This window comes from Eleutherodactylus coqui, chromosome 4 (genome assembly GCF_035609145.1).
Source record: "Eleutherodactylus coqui strain aEleCoq1 chromosome 4, aEleCoq1.hap1, whole genome shotgun sequence".
Classification (NCBI taxonomy): Eukaryota; Metazoa; Chordata; class Amphibia; order Anura; family Eleutherodactylidae; genus Eleutherodactylus; species Eleutherodactylus coqui.
In genome coordinates this window covers 285166039-285183510 of record NC_089840.1, presented here as the reverse complement: position 1 = coordinate 285183510, position 17472 = coordinate 285166039, and the positions used below count along the sequence as shown (strand labels likewise).

Here is a 17472-nt window from a genome sequence, read left to right as displayed (position 1 = left end):
ATTTGGAGCAAATTTTTACAATTTCATACAATATATCCAATCAGAAATAAACCCCACTTTCATGGTAAACGGTCATATAACCCAACCTATAGATATCGTTAGGGGAACTAGACAGGGTTGCCCCCTCTCGCCCCTACTATTTAATTTTTCACTGGACCCCCTACTTTATCATTTTCAGCCAGTGCCATTAGTACAGACAATCCAAGCGAGCCACCCTGATATTTCGGTAGCAGCGTTCGGGGAGGACATACTTCTAATCATTAACCCGTCTAAGTCTCTCTCACTGATCCTGCGGGACCTTCGGGAACTGGGCTCTCCGTTGGGATATTTTCTTAGCCTGGAGAAATTGGAGGCTCTATTGCTGAACGGCCCATCGCGACCGAGCTGGACTCATAGACACTCATATTTACATTTGACAATTGCTTTCACTGCCGGGAGGCGGGGGTGGGTCTCCGCCATTGCTTGTGGGACTGCACGGTACTTCACAACTTTCGGATCACAGGACACAGATTCACTACAACACATCTACCGTCGGCCTGTCTGTTTAACCCGACATGGGCAATTTTTTTCCTTTTCAATAATTTTTATTGGTTTTATAATAAACAAACAAAAATAAGAGAAATTTTACATATTTGTTGCGTTAGAATTAGAGATGAGCGAACGTACTCGTCTGAGCTTGATGCTCGGGCGAATATTAGGGTGTTCGGGATGCTCGTTACTCGTAACGAGCACCACGCGGTGTTCCGGTTACTTTCAGTTTCCTCTCTGAGACGTTAGCGCGCTTTTCTGGCCAATTGAAAGACAGGGAAGGCATTACAACTTCCCCCTGTGACGTTCAAGCCCTATACCACCCCCCTGCTGTGAGTGGCTGGGGAGATCAGATGTCACCCGAGTATAAAAGTCGGCCCCTCCCGCGGCTCGCCTCAGATGCCTTGTGAGTTAGCTGAGGGAAAGTCCAGTTGTGTTGGAGTTGCTGTAGGGAGAGTGTTTGTAGTGAGTGTAGGCTTCAAGAACCCCAACGGTCCTTCTTAGGGCCACATCTACCTGTGTGCAGGCTGCTGTTAGCTGTGTTGCATTTTTTTTTTTTTCTCAAAATCGGCTGTGCAGAGCATTGCACCCTGCATTAGGGACAGAAGTGGTGGTTAGGCAGGGAGAGTGTTAGGAGTGAGTGTAGGCTTCAAGTACCCCAACGGTCCTTTCTAGGGCCACATTTAACCGTGTGGAGTACTGTGCAGGCTGCTGTTAGCTGTGTTGCATTTTTTTTTTTTCTCAAAATCGGCTGTGCAGAGCATTGCACCCTCCATTGATACTACAGGGACAGAATTGTGTAGGCAGGGCCACAACACAGTTATTATTCATTGAATAGACGCAGTGGGCCTTTCCTTTTAAAAAAAGGGAAAAAAGTATATTTGGCCTGACTCTGACACTCCTCAGGGCTCTGGGTACGTGTGTGCTGCGTGGAGAACGTAAAAAAATCAGACGTAGCCAGCTACGTTTTACAGCAGGCTTGCGCCACTTTCTTTCCTGCCTGTGAAATTCCTTGCTCTGCTCTAGTTAATAACTCTGCAACACTAAAGTTCTGTGACACATTAGCAGGGGCACAACACAGTTATTATTCATTGAATAGACGCAGTGGGCCTTTCCTTTTAAAAAAAAGGGAAAAAATTATACTTGGCCTGCCTCTGTCAGTCCTAAGGGCTCTGGGTACGTGTGTGCTGCGTGGAGAACGTAAAAATAATCAGACGCAGCCAGCTACGGTTTACTGCAGGCTTGCGCCAATTTCTTTCCTGCCTGGGAAATACCTGCTCTGCCAAAGTTAATAACTCTGCAACACTGCAGTTCTGTGACACATTTGCAGGGGCACAACACAGTTATTAAACTTATTATTCATTGAATAGACGCAGTGGGCCTTTTCTTTTAAAAAAAAGGGAAAAAAGTATATTTGGCCTGCCTCTGACACTCCTCAGGGCTCTGGGTACGTGTGTGCTGCGTGGAGAACGTAAAAAAATCAGACGCAGCCAGCTACGTTTTACAGCAGGCTTGCGCCACTTTCTTTCCTGCCTGTGAAATTCCTTGCTCTGCTCTAGTTAATAACTCTGCAACACTAAAGTTCTGTGACACATTTGCAGGGGCACAACACAGTTATTAAACTTATTATTCATTGAATAGTTGCAGTGGGCCTTTCCTTTTAAAAAAAAGGGAAAAAAGTATATTTGGCCTGCAGGCTTGCGCCTATTTATTTCCTGCCTGGGAAATCAAATCACTGGTAATACAGCATGCTGAGGGGTAGGGGTAGGCCTAGAGGACGTGGACGCGGCCGAGGACGCGGAGGCCCAAGTCAGGGTGTGGGCACAGGACGAGCTCCTGATCCAGGTGTATCGCAGCCGACTGCTGCGCGATTAGGAGAGAGGCACGTTTCTGGCGTACCGACATTCATCGCACAATTCATGGGTCCACGCGGGAGACCTTTATTAGAAAATGAGCAGTGTGAGCAGGTCCTGTCGTGGATGGCAGAAAGTGCTTCGAGCAACCTATCGTCCACCCACAGTTCTGCGCCGTCCACTGCTGCAAATCCGAATCCTCTGTCTGCTGCTCCTCCTTCCTCCCAGCCTCCTCACTCCACTACAATGACACATGCTCAGGAGGGGGAAGACTCCCAGGAACTGTTCTCGGGCCCCTGCTCAGATTGGGCAGCAGTGGTTCCTCTCCCACCAGAGGAGTTTATCGTCACTGATGCCCAACCATTGCAAAGTTCCCGGGGTCCGGGGGATGAGGCTGGGGACTTCCGGCAACTGTCTCAAGACCTTTCAGTGGGTGAGGAGGACGATGACGATGAGACACAGTTGTCTATCGGTGAGGTAGTAGTAAGGGCAGTAAGTCCGAGGGAGGAGCGCACAGAGGATTCTGAGGAAGAGCAGCAGGACGATGAGGTGACTGACCCCACCTGGTTTGCAACGCCTACTCAGGACAGGTCTTCAGAGGGGGAGGCAAGGGCAGCAGCAGGGCAGGTTGCAAGAGGCAGTGCGGTGGCCAGGGGTAGAGGCAGGGCCAGACCGAATAATCCACCAACTGTTTCCCAAAGCGCACCCTCACGCCATGCCACCCTGCAGAGGCCGAGGTGCTCTAAGGTCTGGCAGTATTTCACCGAGACGCCTGACGACCGACGAACAGTAGTGTGCAACCTTTGTCGCGCCAAGATCAGCCGGGGAGCCACCACTAACAGCCTCACCACCACCAGCATGCGCAGACATATGATGGCCAAGCACCCCACAAGGTGGGACGAAGGCCATTCACCGCCTCCGGTTTGCACCGCTGCCTCTCCCCCTGTGCCCCAACCTGCCACTGAGATCCACCCCCCCTCTCAGGACACAGGCACTACCATCTCCTGGCCTGCACCCACACCCTCACCTCCGCTGTCCTTGGCCCCATCCACCAATGTCTGTCAGCGCACCGTCCAGCCGTCGCTAGCGCAACTGTTGGAGCGCAAGTACGCCGCCACTCACCCGCACGCTCAAGCGTTAACCGTCCACATAGCCAAATTTATCTGCCTTGAGATGCTGCCGTATAGGGTTGTGGAAACGGAGTCCTTCAAAAGTATGATGGCGGCGGCGGCCCCGCGCTACTCAGTTCCCAGTCGGCACTACTTTTCCCGATGTGCCGTCCCAGCCCTGCACGACCACGTCTCCCGCAACATTGTACGCGCCCTCACCAACGCGGTTACTGCCAAGGTCCACTTAACAACGGACACGTGGACAAGCACAGGCGGGCAGGGCCACTACATCTCCCTGACGGCACATTGGGTGAATTTAGTGGAGGCTGGGACAGAGTCAGAGCCTGGGACCGCTCACGTCCTACCCACCCCCAGAATTGCGGGCCCCAGCTCGGTGGTGGTATCTGCGGCGGTGTATGCTTCCTCCACTAAAGCACCCTCCTCCTCCTCCTCCTCCGCAACCTCTGTCTCGCAATCAAGATGTGTCAGCAGCAGCACGTCGCCAGCAGTCGGTGTCGCGCGGCGTGGCAGCACAGCGGTGGGCAAGCGTCAGCAGGCCATGCTGAAACTACTCAGCTTAGGAGATAAGAGGCACACGGCCCACGAACTGCTGCAGGGTCTGACAGAGCAGACCGACCGCTGGCTTGCGCCGCTGAGCCTCCAACCGGGCATGGTCGTGTGTGACAACGGCCGTAACCTGGTGGCGGCTCTGCAGCTCGGCAGCCTCACGCACGTGCCATGCCTGGCCCACGTCTTTAATTTGGTGGTTCAGCGCTTTCTGAAAAGCTACCCACGCTTGTCAGACCTGCTCGTAAAGGTGCGCACATTTCCGCAAGTCCCACACGGACGCTGCCACCCTGCGCACCCTGCAACATCGCTTTAATCTGCCAGTGCACCGACTGCTGTGCGACGTGCCCACACGGTGGAACTCTACGCTGCACATGTTGGCCAGGCTCTATGAGCAGCGTAGAGCTATAGTGGAATACCAACTCCAACATGGGCGGTGCAGTGGGAGTCAGCCTCCTCAATTATTTTCAGAAGAGTGGGGCTGGTTGGCAGACATCTGCCAGGTCCTTGGAAACTTTGAGCAGTCTACCCAGGTGGTGAGCGGCGATGCTGCAATCATTAGCGTCACCATTCCTCTGCTATGCATCTTGAAAAGTTCCCTGCAAAGCATAAAGGCAGATGCTTTGCGCTCGGAAACGGAGGCGGGGGAAGACAGTATGTCGCTGGATAGTCAGAGCACCCTCCTGTCTATATCTCAGCGCGTTCAGGAGGAGGAGGAGGAGCATGAGGAGGATGAGGAGGAGGGGAAAGAGACAGCTTGGCCCACTGCTGACGGTACCCATGCTGCTTGCCTGTCATCCTTTCAGCGTGTATGGCCTGAGGAGGAGGAGGAGGATCCTGAAAGTGATCTTCCTAGTGAAGACAGCCATGTGTTGCGTACAGGTACCCTGGCACACATGGCTGACTTCATGTTAAGATGCCTTTCTCGTGACCCTCGCGTTACACGCATTCTGGCCACTACGGATTACTGGGTGTACACATTGCTCGACCCACGGTATAAGGAGAACCTTCACACTCTCATTCCCGAAGAGGAAAGGGGTTCGAGAGTGCTGCTATACCACAGGACCCTTGCGGACAAGCTGATGGTAAAATTCCCATCCGACAGCGCTCGTGGCAGAAGGCGCAGTTCCGAGGGCCAGGTAGCAGGGGAGGTGCGGAGATCGAGCAGCATGTACAGCACAGACAGTGCAACAGTTTTTAAGGGCCTGGACAGCTTTATGGCTCCCCACCAAGACTGTGTCACCGCTCCCCAGTCAAGGCTGAGTCGGCGGGAGCACTGTAAAAGGATGGTGAGGGAGTACGTAGCCGATCGCACGACCGTCCTCCGTGACGCCTCTGCCACCTACAACTACTGGGTGTCGAAGCTGGACACGTGGCCTGAACTAGCGCTGTATGCCCTGGAGGTGCTTGCTTGTCCTGCGGCTAGCGTCTTGTCGGAGAGGGTGTTTAGTGCGGCTGGGGGAATCATCACAGATAAGCGTACCCGCCTGTCAACCGACAGTGCCGACAGGCTAACACTCATCAAGATGAACAAAGCCTGGATTTCCCCAGACTTCTCTTCTCCACCAGCGGACAGCAGCGATACCTAAGCAATACGTAGGCTGCACCCGCGGATGGAAGCATCGTTCTCTCTCACCATCCAAAACGGGGACATTTCTGCTTCATCAATCTGTGTATAATATTCCTCCTCCTCCTCCTGCTCCTCCTCCTGAAACCTCACGTAATCACGCAGAACGGGCAATTTTTCTTAGGGCCACAAGGCTCACTCATCTAATTTTTCTAAACAATTTTTATACGTTTCAATGCTCTTAAAAGCGTTGAAACTTTAACTTGAACCAATTTTTCGTTAAACTGGGCTGCCTCCAGGCCTAGTTACCACTTAAGCCACATTAACCAAAGCGATTAATGGGTTTCACCTGCCATCTTGGTTGGGCATGGCCAATTTTTTCTGAGGTACATTACTACTGTTGGTACACCAATTTTTTGGGGCCCTCACCTACAGTGTAATCATAGTATTTTCTATGTTCTTCGCCTGCACTCATGGTACAGAAAGGTGTGTGGGGTTGGCCTACACTTTAGCTACATAAATGTAACTGGGGCCTTGTCTATACTGCAGCTACTGAAATGTGAAAGAGACTGTTATCTCCCTAAACTGCTGCAATGGGAATGTTACTGTGGCCTGCCTTGACTGCTACTATTACTGAAATGGAACTAAGACTGCGCTCCCACTATACTGCTGCTTCGGAATTGTTCCTGGGGCCTGTGTAGGCTGCTACTATTACTGAAATGGAACTAAGATTGCGCTCCCACTATACTGCTGCTTCGGAATTGTTACTGGGGCCTGTGTAGGCTGCTACTATTACTGAAATGGAACTAAGACTGTGCTCCCCCTATAATGCTGCTAGTGATATGTTAGTGGGGCCTGTCGCTAATGCTACGGCTGAAATGTTACTAATTATGGGCTTTGCCTATACCGCTGCTAATGGTATGTCTCTGGGGTGTGGAAACAGAGGCTTCCCAAAGACATGATGGCGGCGAGGCCATTTCCCACCAACGCTGTTACTGTTAAGGTGCATATAACCATGGACACGTGGAGAGGACACATAGTGCCTCAAAAACATCCCCCTCCTCCTCCAACAATGAAAACATTCTTGGCAAATGCCTTTGCATTGGTTCGTCTGGTGGCAGTCCAGGAATTTCACCTTTACCGACACAACAAGAGAGCCCCCCCACCATCCCCCCGCCACGGCCCACTTAATCCTGGCCACATTCCGAAAACCAACAAAATAAAACCGCGCTACTAGGTCCGCAGTCACCACCACATTACCACTAACGCGGTTACTGTTAAGGTACATATTACCAGTCTGACTGGGGCATGCAGTGTGGGCCGAAGCCCACCTGCATTTAGCACGACATTACTACCTCAGCTGTGTTGGGCAATGCAATGGGATATATTTATGTACCGCCGGTGGCTTCCTGGCACCCACCCATGCTGTGGGTCCACAGGGAGTTTAACCTACATGTGTCCACTTGTAAAGAACCCCAGTCTGACTGGGGCATGCAGTGTGGGCCGAAGCCCACCTGCATTAAGCACGACATTACTACCTCAGCTGTGTTGGGCAATGCAATGGGATATTTCTGTGTACCGCCGGTGGGTTCCAGGGAGCCACCCATGCTGTCGGTCGACAGGGACTTCACAATAGGGAGTTGTACCTGCCTGTGTCTATGAATTAAAAAGCCCGGTCTGACTGGGGCATGCAGACACCTTGACAGAATGAATAGTGTGTGGCACATAGGTTCCCCATTGCTATGCCCACATGTGCAGCTCCTGGTGGCGGTGGCACAGGATTCTATTTCTCATTGCTTCTGTACAGCATTGTGTGCTTTTAAAGAGGGTTGCTGCCTAGCCGTGCCAACCCTCTGCAGTGTGTGCCTGCGGTTCCTCCTCATGGCAGACGCACTTATAAATAGACATGAGGGTGGTGTGGCATGAGTGTAGCTGAAGGCTGCGCAGAGACACTTTGGTGTGCGGGGGGGGGGGGGGGGGGGGGTTGGGCAGCATGTAAGCCAGGAGAAGTGGCAGCCAAGTGTCATGCAGGCAGTGATTGTGCTTTGTTGGAGGTAGTGTGGTGCTTAGCAAAGGTATGCATTGCTAATGAGGGCTTTTCAGAAGTAAAAATTGTTGGGAGGGGGTGGGCCACTCTTGCCGGTATTGTGGCTTAATAGTGGGACCTGTGAACTTGAGATGCAGCCCAACATGTAGCCCCTCGCCTGCCCTATCCGTTTCTGTGTCGTTCCCATCACTTTCTTGAATTGCCCAGATTTTCACACATGGAAACCTTAGCGAGCATCGGCGAAATACAAAAATGCTCGGGTCGCCCATTGACTTCAATGGGGTTCGTTATTCGAAACGAACCCTCGAGTATCGCGAAAAGTTCGTCCCGAGTAACGAGCACCCGAGCATTTTGGTGCTCGCTCATCTCTAGTTAGTATACAATTACCATGACAGATATTTTAAACATGCAGTGCGTTGCTGAATAGCAGTACGAAATATAAAAAGTAGTTGCCAGGTTGATGTAGTTCATCATCTGAGGACTAGATATCAACTATAAACCAGAAACCTATGTGTATCACTTGAAGGCTTTTACTTTATGGTAAAAGGGTCTATTAGCGAAATAAGAGGGGGGGGGGGGGGGTTAAGGCATGGAGATATAGGAAGGGGGTATGTGGAGTGATTTGTATGCTAGTTAGTTGAGGGATGATTTGTCAGCCACAGGTTCCCTTTCGGACTGCCAGCATTGTTTCATAGGTGCAGTTTGAACACATTAACCAGGATGAAATCAGATGTACATCAGGCAGTCGAAACCTATTACACATGGTGGCCATGGCCGGGGTTAAAACAGTCCTGCAGGCTGTGACGGCTCTTTATGGGAAAACTATCTTTCCTCATGCGTGTGGATTAGGCGGAGGCAACAATAGCAAAAGAAGCACAGGTTCAAAGTTTCTTTGAAATGTGGGAGAGCTTCATTGAGATTTTGCCTCGATGGGTAAAAGGATCTATTAAGGAGTCCCTTAAACTAACTTGCTGGTACTTGGAGTAATGGTGGGAGACCCGCCAATAAACACCACATAGAAGTGTTCTATGATGGGGGGCGAGAGACCTGGGCACCACGGCGTGGAAATGGGTCCTGTGACCTCCCTATACCGAAACAGAGATAATAGTAAGAGGGGGATAAAAAAGAAATGACACTCAAAATACATCTCAGAATCGTTTTGGCTCAATGGTTATTGTTGGCCTGGTTGAAAGCCTCTGCTGTTACCCCCCCCCCCCCCCCTTCCCCTGTGTTCCACCCCACCCCCCCAATAAGGAAAGAAACATCTCTTTTCCCTTCTTCCCAATATCCCCCTGATGAATCATACGAGGAGAAGTTTGGAATGTCCGTATCTAAGCTGGATTAGATGAGTTATATGAAGAATTCTCAGGAAAAAGTATTTTTTATTGAACATTCATATATTACCAGTTTACCTTTTGTAATGTGGAAAAGAGTTTAATACCGTGTTTCCCTGAAAATAGGACAGTGTCTTATATTAATTTTTGTTCAAAAAGGTTTAACTTTTTTACATGTATAGCTGCCTGGACACTATTTAAATTGACTTTTTTAATTAACTATTAGTAGGACTTAATTTTGGAGTAGGGCTTATATTTCAAGCATCCTCAAAAAGCCTGAAAAATCATTTTGCATCCTCAAAAATTCAGGAAAATCATGCTATGTCTTATTTTCAGGGAAACAGGGTAGAAACATTTAAATATAAAACAAACATCAACTAAGAAGTGCTGTCAGCTCCGCCACGTCTTCTACCCGGTCCCTGGCAGTTGTCATTTTTTTCTGGTCAGGGATTGGAAAATCCCCGCCTCCGCTTGATGAACCAATCATAGACATTCATTCATTTATTGAATGGCCGTGATTGGTTCATTGAGCGCTGGCTCTGATTGGCTGAGTGCTGCGACGCTCAGCCAATCAGAGGCAGCACTTTCTGGAGGTGGGGATTTTATAATCCCCGACCAGAAGAAATGCCGGAAGACAACAGCCGGGCAGAAGACGCGGCGGAGCGGACAGCACGTCTTAGGTGATCTATGTGTTTTGGGTTTTTCCTGCAGCTAGGGCTTAGTTTAGGGCTTTGACATTAGGATTTCCTCCTGTAAAAGGTGCATCACACATAGACCGCGCTTTCATGTGATGCAACAGAGAGGAAGATCCATAGGGGGAACATGAGCTACAAAACATCACCGGTCACGGGCATATTGTGAACCCAGCATGCTACACAACATTGCAAATGTGAGGGAACCAATAGGAAAGCTTGGGCTTCACATACATGCGACTTGTCGGATTAGTCGGGGCTTGAGTCAATCACAAAAATAATCCCAAGGACACGACTTGTAAGAAGCTGTTCAGTCCACGGTGCTCCAACCGCAGCAATTGGTAGGAAAATCGAGAGCCGGCCCCCTGGTTGTCCGCGGCGTTATCTCCTCCAACATCAACACTGATGGCACAATGCTCCCGGTCATTCTAGATCGGCGCTACAGACCCTCGTCATCCAAGCGGGATAACTAACTAACTTGTCCCCCTGCTTCCACCCCGCTTATCGCATACGACCTCCACCCCCCCCTGCACCCTCTTACCGCCCCCTGCTTCCACCCCGCTTATCGCATACGACCTCCACCCCCCCTGCACCCTCTTACCACCCCCTGCTTCCTAATAATTGATCTGCACATGTAACTCCCGGCCTCCATAAATCTGCCCCCCAGTGCTGGTGACCCCACATACCTCCACCTGCAGCCGGACAGGAGCCGTGGGGTTGTTCTGTGCTTACAGGACCTGTGATGATGTCACCGTCATGTGATCAGTGTGTGGGAGGAGACAAGGGGTCACATGACCAGGTCTATCCGCTCAGTGGATGCAGGACTCTGCTGTGTGAGGATGTATTCAGAGAGACGGAGGGCGGAGCCGAGTGTGTGTGTGCGAGACGGAGGAGCGGAGCCGAGCGTGTGTGTGCGAGACGGAGGAGCCGAGGGACATTACTGCAGTACTTTATAAGTTGGCATTATTGCCACATCAGGAGAAAACGGCATTATTACTATATAGGGGAGCATTCATGGGGACAGTATTACTATATATGGACTTTCAAGTGACCAATATAGCGTGGAGGTCAGGTGGGCACTGCTATTTTGTAAGGGGCCGCTCACAGGCAGATCTATTACTACAAACCACAAAGGGGGAATTATTAATGTATATGGGGAACAAGAGGGCACTATTGCTAGGATGGATAGAGGGGACAGTATTACTTACAAGGGAGCACTACTGTGGCTATTATTACTGTGTGTGGGCACAAAAGGGGCATTATTATCATGGAGGGTCTGGCTAACTGCCATCAAGGAAGCTTGGGTCAAAGAGGTGATCTCTACCGGGTACAAGAGAGATATTTCCGCTACCCTCTTTAAATGTGCGATTCTGGAGCTGCCAGTCAGCATGTAATAAACTCCCCACCATCCGTGACTTTTTTTTACTGCTAAATCCCTAATCTGCTAGCTCTAACAGAAACGTTGATGCAGCAGTCTGACACGGCCTCCCCTGCTGCACTGTCCTATAACGGCCTGAAGTTCTCACATACCTCAAGACCGGAAAACAGGTGTGGAGGAGGAGTAGGTGCTCTTCTAACCCCAAAATGCACCTACCAGGTCACCCCCCTCGTACCCTCACTACCCATCATTTGAGGTACATATGCTATGACTTTTCTGCCCACTGTCCATGCGAGTTGCAGTTATATACCACCCCCCAGGTGCTCCTTGCCTGTTTCTGGACCACTTTGCTGCCTGGCTGCCCCACTTCCTCTCCTGCGAAATTCCAACCTTCATCTTGGGTGACTTTAATATCCCCATAAATGATCGCATCTCCCCATCTGCCTCTTAGTTTCTATCGCTCACCTCTTCCCTTGGTCTCTCACAGCTCACAGCCTCTCCCACTCACAAGGATGGCAATGCTCTTGATTTGGTCTTCCTCCATCTCTGCTGTGATTCCCACTTTACTGACTCCCCTCTTCTGCTCTCGGACCAAAACCTCCTCTCTTTCTCTATCAATCTCTCTAACATCTCTTTTGACCCACCGACCTACCATACGTACAGGAACCTTCAGGCCATTCACACTCAGGACATTGCCAAATCCTTACAGTCCTCTATGTCCCTTATCTCACTCCTCCCCTGCCCCAACCTGGCTGCCACAAACTACAGCACCACTCTCAAATGTGCCCTGGATGAAGCTCCACCCCCCCACCCCCGTGACACAAGCCATCTGATGCAGACCGCGGCAACCCTGGCTTACGCCTCAAACACGTTTCATCTGGCGGTGATCGAGGAGTGCTGACCAGCTGTGGAGAAAGTTGCAAATGTCCGCAGACTTTCTCCACTACAAATTCATGCTCAGAACCCACAACCTCGCCCTCCACCATGCCAAACAAGTCTATTTCACCTCTCTCGCCTCCTCAGTTTTGCACAACCCTAATCTACTCTTTGATGCTTTTCACTCCCTTCTCAGCCCTAAACTGCAGCCCATAGTGAATAATTTCAGTGCTGAAGAGCTGGCTGCTTACTTCCAAAAGAAACTTGATGACATCAATCAAGAAACAACCTCCCAATCCCAGATTAGCCTTGACGCTAGTTTCATCAATACTGCATCTAGTACTACTCACTGCCTGTACTCCAACCAACGACAGAGGAAGAAGTCTCCAATTTTCTTTCCTCTGCTCGCCCCACCACCTGCACTCACGGTCCTCTCCCCTCACACCTCCTCCAGTCCCTCTCCCCAGTGGTTATTTTCCATCTCACCACTATATTCAACCTCTCTCTGACCTCTGGCATCTTTCTCTCTTCTTTCAAACATGCGTGAAACCGACTATTGACTCGACTGATACTGCCAACTACTGACCCATCTCAAATCTCCCCTTCATCTCCAAACTATTGAACGCCTGGTTTACTCTTGCCTTCTAAGCTATCTATCATAAAACTCTCTTCTTGACACCCTACAGTCCAGCTTCCAACCCCTACAATCGACAAAAACTTCCATTACAAGGGTGTCAAACAACCTCCTGACAGCCAAATCGAGCGGCGATTACTCCCTATGATCCTCCTTGACCTTTCCACAGCATTTGATACTGTTGACCACAAACTCCTCCTCAGTAGGCTTTGCTCCATTGGTCTAAAGGACACTGTTCTCTCCTGGTTCTCCTCCTACCTATCTGACCGCTTCTTCAGTGTCTCCTTTGCTGGTTTTACCTCTCCTCCTCTTCCCCTTGCTGTTGGGGTCCACCAGGGTTCGGTTCTCTGCCCCCTCCTTTTCTCTATCTACACAGCCCCTATTGGCCAAACCATTAGGAGATGGCCTCCAATACCACCTCTACACTGACGGCACCCAGTTATACATCTCTTCCCATGACATCTCTGCACCTTTCCTCCAAAACATCACCGACTGTCCACTGTCTCTAACACTATGTCCTCTCTCTACCTAAAACTGAACCTCTCCAAAACTGACCACCTGGTGTTTCCGCCCTCTATTAACCGACCTCATTCTGGCATCTCCATCTCAGTGTGTGGCACCACCATAACTCCCAAACAGCATGCCTTGGGGTCATACTCAACGCCGATCTCTCCTTGACCCTCTACATCCAATCTCTGGCCCGAACATGTCAGCTGACCTCAAGAATCTGCCCTTTTCTCACCGTGGACTCGCTTAAAATGCTCACTGTTGCCCTCATCCATTCTCGACTCGATTATTGCAACTCGTTGCTGATTGGACTCCCCTGCTTCAGACTCTACCCTCTCCAATCCATCCTGAATGCAGCGGCCAGTCTCATCTTCCTGTCCAGCCGCTACTCTGACGCCTTTGCCCTGTGCCAGTCACTGCACTGGCTGCCCGTTAAATACAGAATTCAATTTAAACTCACTACCTTCATCCATAAAGCTATCCACAGTGCCGCACTGCCCTACATTGCTTCCCTCATCTCAATCCATCACCCAGCCCACGCCCTCTACTCTGTTAACAAAATCAGACTGAGTGTTTGAACCTCTCATTCCTGCCTCCAAGTCTTCTCCAGAGCAGCACCAGTCCTCTGGAATGCACTACCAAAGGCTATCCGGGCAATCTATGACTCACAAAACTTCAGGCGTGCTCGAAAAATGTACTTCTTCAATTAGGCATACCATATCTCCTAAACCAAACCCCTCTGTATGCCGCCTGATAACATGCTCCCTGACCTACTGACTGCAATCCCTGCTAGCCACTATCAACTACCCTCTGCAGTCACACTGTTTCTGCCCTCACACAGCTTAATATCTGACCATTGTCTATGTGCATAGCATCCCTCACTCTCCACCTCGCCATACTGGGCACATCTCCAGCCCCTTTACCTTCTGTATCACCCAATTATTTGTAGTATGTAAGCTTGTTTGAGCAGGACCCTCACCCCTATTGTTTCCATCAACTGATTACTACATGTAACCGTGGTTCTGTAATTTATGTACTTTTGTCCTTCTGTATTCCCCGTCTTTATAAGCGCTGCAGAATATGTTGGCGCTATACAAATAAAGATTATTATTACCCCATTTCTTTAAATCTCATCCTCCTCAATCTCCTTCTCTTGTTTCACTTTTCAAGCAAACTCTTAATTTGCCTTTGGGCCCAGCAGCCATTGTTCTGGTTCCCACTCAGGTAACGGTGCATGGAGTTCTATCAGAACCAGTACATCGTCCCCAAGAAGGATGGCTCAGTCCGCCGCATGATGGACCTAAAATGCCTGAACCAGTATATCCGTCTTCTCCGTATACAAATGGATTCCCTCTGCTGTGTGATAGCTTCATAGAGGACAATGAGTTCCTATTCTGGGGGACATTTTGGATGCTTACTTGCACTTTCCCATCTCCCCACTATAGGGTTCCTCCACCTTCCCGTTCAGTCTGACGACTTCTAGTTTGGGACACTTCCGTTTGGGTTTGCAGTGGCTCTTTATGAGTAGTAATATGTGAACATATCTCGTCAAACAAGAAAGTGAGAGTTGCATTGCCCCTTTATAGTGTGTTAACAATGTCCCCACATTTTTTATATAATCTTTATTTGTATAGCACCAACATATTCCACAGCTCTAGATTAATAACCATGCCTCCCACACCCTATTGTAGCATAATAACTAGGCCCCGAGGCCAGTTTTAGGTTAATAGCACCTTATATAGTCAAATTACATGCCCCCTCCCACACCCACATTAGCATAACTAATTGCCCCCCCCCCCCACCGCACAGCTGACCCACCCCATAAATTAGCATAACATAGCAGTTCAGTCCCAGCTCTTCTGGTGATAATACATCATAGGGAGGGGTTATTATACTTTGGAGTTATGCAGCTGTTACATCTACCATGTGATGTTTGGTAATGGAATTATCCAGCTCCGAGGCGTCTTATATGCAGTCCTCCACATTTTTTATTCAGCTTGTATACTTTTATTGAAAGTCATCTACTTCTGTGTCTTATTATAAAAAAAATCACACAGCAGACAAATGGAAAGTTTTAAAATCTTTATTGATCACTCAGCAGGATACAGAATAAAACAAAAGGTAATTGCTGTTCATAGAGGCACTTATACCGCACAAATCTGTACATGTTCAGTATAATTTACGATGTTAACCATGCTGTTTGGAGTAATGGAAGGGTTCTTTCTTTAGGTAGTAAACTTTCTTGCGTTATTCTGGGAGATGCAGGAGAAACACTAGGGTTCTGCGCTGCGGTGGGGCAGGTTCAGAAGTAGTATTCAAGTCCCTTTTCAGGCTGTAAAGAATTTCTTTAGTAGCGAGGTTACCCATGTTATGGGAATAAATCATATTCCAACAGATTTCACTGATCTGCTCCAGATTGGTTATAATGAGAAGCTTAAGGCATGAATATATGTATTTGAACTGACGGATGTTATTGGTCAGCCCCCAATACTCTTATGATTTATTCAAAGGAAGTACAATACAAATATAATTGACCATGATGCACCAATTACATGCATGCCAAAAAAATCACAGGGGCAGAGGGAACTACTGTGACTAGGAATTACATGCATGCCCCACCCAACATCATAACAACTCCTGATTGTCCAAGTATGTAAGGACGCTAATGATTAACATATGTTTTTGCCCCAGGTATATGTCACTATGTGAACACATAATTCCTATATACCCAAGGAGCATAGACTTTATTAATACTCTAATCTTAACTGAAAGAATGCAGTCAGTGATGTGAAAAAATAATTAATATAAAACAAGAAAATAATAAATACATATAAATTACAACAGAAAACAACACAACAACACAGGCTGTCCCCAACCAATTTCACCATGTCAGAGATGGTGAATTGGGAAATGACTCAATTTACTGATATGATTGTATTACCCTCATGCCACTAATGCATGAATAGCAGTAGCAGTTGAATTGCCCCCATTTCCCATAAGTAAAAAAAAACGGATGCCGGCCAAAAATGTTATGTCTCTGAGAGTGATAAAAGTATCTTTGTCCTGAATATTCATGTGCTAGATCTGGCGGGTCAGCCAGTTGGTGGTATAGTGGTTAGGATTCAGAACACTCACCACCGTGGCCCGAGTAGATAAGCTAAGAGACAAGAATATGTCCGGATACTGGGTTCTGTTTTGAGTGCCTCTAGGCGGGACCCCCCGAGAAGGATATAACAGACAGATGGAGTGAGCCCTTATAATAAAACCAGGAGTACTACAAATAAGACCTGTGTCATCACCTGTCTTGAGTTCTTTGAGGTAGTATCAGCCCCAAAGAGTGCAAGACAGATGGAGGTAGACTTTGAACTTCGCTTAGTGACCCGTCGTGATGGCCTTGGGGTGGTATCAGCCACGAAGGCTGGAGACAAAGGCGGGGAGGTTCTGCCTATGTGATGACATTTGTAGGAGACACCTGAGAATTAGTAATAACCAGGTGGATCATGGGAGGCTCACTGAGAAATGAGGGGGGAGGGTAAGGATGTGTTCAAGTGCCCACTAGGCAGATAGTCCAAGAAATAGAAAGCTCTCCTGTCAGATGCACTGACTACAATAGACTGACTTATAAATATCTTGATAGCTTAGACATGAAAGACAGAGAAGGAACAGATGACAAAACATTTTTGCATACACAAAGAATTGCTGGACTGGGGAAGTGTAGAAATATGCCTTCTGGGAACGAGATTGTGGTGAAGTGTATTCAGGAATTGAATGGAGAACCTAGGGCTGATACTGTAGGGTCAGCGGGTGCAGCCATGGATGGGTGCCAGAGTCAGTGGCAGAGGGAAAAAGAGATTATAAGAGTTAAAATTGAAAATCTTCAGAAGCAACTTCACGCTAAAACAATAGATGTCCAGGAAAAGAGAAGGATTATAACACACCTGAAAGGATTGGGCGAAAATATAGGACGCCGTATGAACAGCTTAAGGTCCAGCATAATAAGTTAATATCTGGACCTTTAGTTGCTCAAGGGGGAATGAGCTCTCCTTGTTATAATTATACCCCGACACAATTAGTGGGTAGACATTGCAAAATGAGTAGATGCTGTAATGGTATGACTATGACAGACCTGACAGAGTAAAAATGTAAGACTATACAGAAGTTTTATGCCAAAGGGCAGGTACACTGCTCTGAGATAGTGAAACGTAACCATCGAGAGATGGCAAGAGCGGTGGGAAATATTTCAGAAGTAACATTTAAAGAATAATAGGAAGCATGGTAGAGGACGTGATGAAAAGAAGGGGGCATTCACTCATTAAGTTGTTACAATAGTGTAACGGTGAGACATCTAAAGAAAAAGTGTAGAAGCCCTCCATGCTCCCC

The 17472-nt window shown here is 48.6% G+C and overlaps 1 protein-coding gene across 1 annotated transcript in view; it reads right to left on the bottom strand.

The window, feature by feature from the left end:
* Positions 1-10439, bottom strand: part of LOC136624361 (gastrula zinc finger protein XlCGF26.1-like) — a 31623-nt gene extending 21184 nt beyond the window's left edge. The window contains exon 1 of the mRNA XM_066598326.1: positions 10384-10439. The gene's annotated coding sequence lies outside the window, so the exon portion shown is untranslated. The remainder of the gene's footprint in view (positions 1-10383) is intronic.
* Positions 10440-17472: the final 7033 nt, after the last annotated feature.